The following is a 4,663-nucleotide window of genomic DNA, read 5'->3' as shown; positions in this document are numbered from 1 at the left end:
CTCCCGGAGCCGGCCTCTTCCTCTCCGTCATAGTGGAAGGGGGGGGGGAGAGAAGCGGGCGCGCGACGAGGCGCGACGCGACGCAGCGCCGGCGGAGGGGGCGGGGCCTCCGAAGTGTCGTCACTCGCCGCGCGACGGCGTCGCCTTGGCAACCGGCGCGAGGCCCGTTTTGAAAGAGGAGGCGCCTCCTCCCCTGAGGGGAAAACCGACGAGGGGCGCTTTTTCTCCCCCCTCACTCCCCGTGAGACTGAGAGTCGTCGAGCGAGGGCTTCCCTCATGGCGGGCGGGAAGGCTCCGGTGAGGAAATCTGCCGCTCCCGGCTCTTTCGTTTACGTTTCGGCCTCCGGCTTGGTCTCCCGGGGGACACATCAACGCCGGGGAAGGCTTGAGGCCTAGTGAGGTGGGTGCAACCGCCCTCTGAAAGGCTGGAGAGGTGTGTGGGGGGTGGGAGGTGGACAGCTGGCAAAAGTACGGCCGTGTGGGATGAATAGAGGTGAGGCCCTTCAGTGTATTCAGCGTCCTAAATATGAACCTGTTGCTAAGCGTCTCATTCAGCAACGGAGGTTTTAGGCTCAATTGTGGTCGTAGGTTGAGCTCGACCTGTACTAGTCAACTAGCTGCTCCCAAAACTGGACGCCCTCATTGGGGTAGCAAGCCAATTGGCAAAGGTTTTCCAGGCTCTTTTCGGAAGGCAATATCTTATTTTTTCAAGTTTGAGGTTGTTCAAGGGCAAAGTGATAGTCTTTACAGGAGCTTATGGCATCTCTTTAATCCAGTGTTTTTCAACCTTGGTGACTTTAAGTCTTGTGGACTTCAACTCCCAGAATTCCCCAGCCAGCTGTGCTGGCTGGGGGATTCTGGGAGTTGAAGTCCACAGGACTTAAAGTCGCCAAGGTTGAAAAACACTGCTTTAATCTACAGGGGCTTCTCTGCCACCCAAAATAGATTCCTGTCCCGTCCCATCTTTTTTTTAAAAACAAAAAATTGTTTTTTTCAAACGATGACATTTGAATTCTCCAAGACCCTCTTGTTTGCTTATTCCTTTATGGGTGATGGGTGATCCTAAAATGCATATTCTGTCTACCGCTGTGATACCTTCATTGTCAGTTTTAAGATGGTTGTACCTATTTCGTTAGTTGATGTTCTTTCTAGTTAATTTTATTTTTTCCCCCACTGTGCCTCTTGACTTTTATTACTAGAGGTTGTAGATCCTGCATTTTTGGTCATCACATTAGTGTCAACAGCAAAGTGTTGGTCATTGGTGTTTCTTCTCCCAATTTGAAAACCATGCTTTTTTTCCCCCAGTCAGGTTTCCCTTCACATATATTCCTATAAATATAGGTGTGGGGTGGGGGGGGGAGAGATAAGGAGAAAGCATACAGTTTGTCTCTTTTGCCAACATGGGGCCTATCTGTTTCTCCATGTTCTCTACTCATACTTAAAGGTTTCACATGAAGGTAATAAGATTTTGGGATTCTCATTTTTCTAAACAAATATCACAACTTGACATGATTGACATAATTTAAGGCCTTTCTACAATCAGTAATCGGGATATGGTGGCTCAGTGGCTAAGACGCTGAGGTTGTCGATCAGAAAAGTCAGCAGTTCGGTGGATCAAACCCCTAGCGCTGCATAACGGAGCGAACTCCCGTTATTTCTCCCAGCTTCTGCCAGCCTAGCAGTTCGAAAGCACGTAAAAATGCAAGTAGAAAAATAGGAACCACCTTATGTGGGAAGGGAACAGCATTCCGTGCGCCTTCGGCATTGAGTCATGCCAGCCACATGACCACGGAGATGTCTTCGGATAGCGCTGGCTCTTCGGCTTTGAAACGTAGATGAGCATCGCCCCCTAGAGTCGGGAACGACTAGCACAGATGTGCGAGGGGAACCTTTGCCTATACTCAGTGAAGCACACACTGGCTTCTTCTTCTTCTTTTTTTTTTTTTTGTAATCTTTAGCTTTCTTGATTATACAGTGTACATCAGCATAGAGCCACACTTTAAAAAGTAGGTGGAATCCCAGGATCTGAAAATTCATCAATTGTTTCATATTTCTAGTTCATCTAACTCAGCTCTGTAAAATGAGTTTGGCAGTTTCACAAAATTAAAAAAGAAGAAAATATTACCTATGAAAAGAACAATACTATCACTGGAGAACAGAAAAGTGTTCTCCCACATCACCCACAACCTTAAAGAGGAGCATCAAGTACCCTAACCCAAAACATGGGAAAGAGTTGAGTTTTACTTATTCTCCTGATTAAACAAACCCACACAGTATAGTGTGTCATATCTGTAACAGTAATGAATTCTCTTAGGTGGTAAATTGAGTCTGAGGTTTCATTCAATTAGATGACAACCTGATGTTGATTTCAGGGGCCTCAGATGTAAAAGAATAGCATCCTTTTAGATTGGCAAGGTGATTGTCTGTTCTTCGTGCCATGGGTTTATGGAAATGTACCATGCTCGGATCAAAACAGATTTTTGTAAAACTCAGAAATAATGAGACTGGAAAGTCCTCTGTTACTCTGCAATCAGACAAACAAGTGTAAACAGAGGAAATGAGAACAATTGTCATCCTTTATAGGAGCGATCATCCAGTAACAGTTACTTGCCAAAATAAGGTAAAATTATAACGAATCTGCAGGCTATTCTTGTATGGCCTGATGTCATTGTTCCATAGGCTCACCACAAGGAAAATATGGGAAGATACGAAAGCAGAAACTGCCTCCCAAAAGTGTATATAGCCACTTATCTCAAAGACCATCTAAAATGAATCCAGCAGAGTATTAAAACAGGAGATAGAAAAGTGGAACTTTCTGGCACTAGTGAGAGAAGTGCTTGAATGAACAAAATATTAAATTTCAATAAAAGAACTTCCTCTCCTGCAAACCATGTGAATAAAAATGCCCTGCAAGCTTCAGGGCACAAATTGCTTACAATCGTGGCAGGAACAATGCATTCTAGATTGTACCAGGGAATTCTACAGAAGAATGTTGATTTCTACCCATGAACTGAAAGCGTGAGTGTTAGTCATATAGTATAACAATGACCTAAAGACACAAATCCACCAGAATAGCTGAAGCAGCAGAAATTTCACGATTCAGAAGCCTTAACTATAATAACCAAACTGAAATTTTGTGGCATTACCTTGAATGGGCACTTCATGCAAGCACTGAAACAGTTTTTTTTAAAAGAGAAGTAGACCAAAATGCCTCCAGGATAATATGCAACATTAATCAACGGATACCTCAAACGTTTAGTTGTAATCATTGACAGTAATAGAAATGCCACCAGTTATGAAATCTAAAACTTCAAGGATTATTTTTTCTAACGCAGGCAGAGAATATTGGCTGAGTGAAGGCAAGGGATACTTTTTGGGGTGTTTTGATAACCAGAATGTTTGTTTGAGTTGGACTTAAAGCTTAGTTAAATCACAGCTGCAGGATTATACATACATTTCCCATTGCTATTTATGCTGGGTATCAGCATATGTACTTCAATGCTCTCATTTGAAACCTCACCAAGTCATATCCTCTCAAAAATAATTAAATACAGTATCAAAGTTATACAAAATATATACCAAAAGATGTACCCACCAAATTCAAACCTTCAGCTGTTACATGCCACCCTCCGGCGCTTGGTGAAATAACCGAATCTTAACTCGTCTCCTGAAATCCAGAAAAGGAAGGAATAGATTGGCTGTTAGTAATGAAATGAAAAAAAATTGAAGGAATATGTTGGGCTTCTTGATAGGTGATACTTTATGTTAAAAAGTAAAGTGCTATATTATATGGACTAAAATGTATCTGCTATAGTGCTTTGGCAGGATACTGTATGTTAGTTCAATTGATCATTGAAGGAACAGCTTTTGTAAATGAGTTTAAAATGTTTCAGTGGAATAAAGCTGTATTTTTGAGATTTCTTAGGCAAAACCAAGGAAGCCTTCAGTCAGATTTTTTTAATTAAAACTTTATTTTTATTAATATTACAATCCTGCAATTCAGGAAGGCTCACAGTAATGTAAATTTCTAGCCATCAGCAGATTCCGGTTTATGAATTGACAGGTCCAAAACTCATCACAAAGCTCATAAACATTGGCTATATTTGAGAAGTCCTTGTGAGCTTCATTGTTTTCTCTGCAAAGGTTTCATTACCCAAGAACTACCAAGAACACTCCCACCAACACAGAAGAGGCAAGCCTTTGTATATAAAAAGAGAGCAAATTCCATTTCCCTCTAGCACTGATGATGCTATCTACTTGGGTAATAAAACATCTGCAAGAAAACAGCCAAGCTCAGAGAGGACCAAAGTAAAGTGCCCAGGATTCAGTCAGCTAACACCGTTGCCCAAATGCTCACTTGTTTGTGGATCTTCCCATCAGTGCAAGTTTGGATGGGGATGTCTCCACTAAAACATCAGAAGTCCAAAACAAATCTTGTTATGTCTTTTACTGCAGGGTTTTCTCAACTGCCATTCTTGGAGGCCTTTGGATTATGTAAGAATTTGATGGAATTCCTTGAGAGCTGAAGGGCAAAAAGATCCAGCATTCATTTGGATACAGTGAGTTTTGTTCATCTGGGAATTTTTTATTTATTTTGTTTTAGATAACAGGTTCCATAGCCTGGAGGGGAAAAAAGAAATTTGAAAATCCCTGTCTTGATGCA

General features: G+C 42.1%; 1 protein-coding gene across 2 annotated transcripts in view; it reads left to right on the top strand.

The window, feature by feature from the left end:
- The first annotated feature begins 138 nt into the window (after window positions 1–138).
- The window catches only part of SMIM14 (small integral membrane protein 14), a 36,116-nt gene continuing 31,591 nt past the window's right edge, over window positions 139–4,663 (top strand). Inside the window, exons 1-2 of one of the 2 annotated variants that reach the window (XM_032224048.1) lie at window positions 139–297; window positions 4,456–4,559. The gene's annotated coding sequence lies outside the window, so the exon portion shown is untranslated. Of the gene's footprint in view, window positions 401–4,455; window positions 4,560–4,663 lie in introns of both variants that reach the window. The other variant, XM_032224047.1, reaches the window with a different exon arrangement.

This window comes from Thamnophis elegans, chromosome 9, assembly GCF_009769535.1.
Source record: "Thamnophis elegans isolate rThaEle1 chromosome 9, rThaEle1.pri, whole genome shotgun sequence".
In the NCBI taxonomy this organism is placed as follows: domain Eukaryota; kingdom Metazoa; phylum Chordata; class Lepidosauria; order Squamata; family Colubridae; genus Thamnophis; species Thamnophis elegans.
Note: the sequence above shows the minus strand (reverse complement) of the source record. Positions and strands in the feature narration are given on the sequence as shown.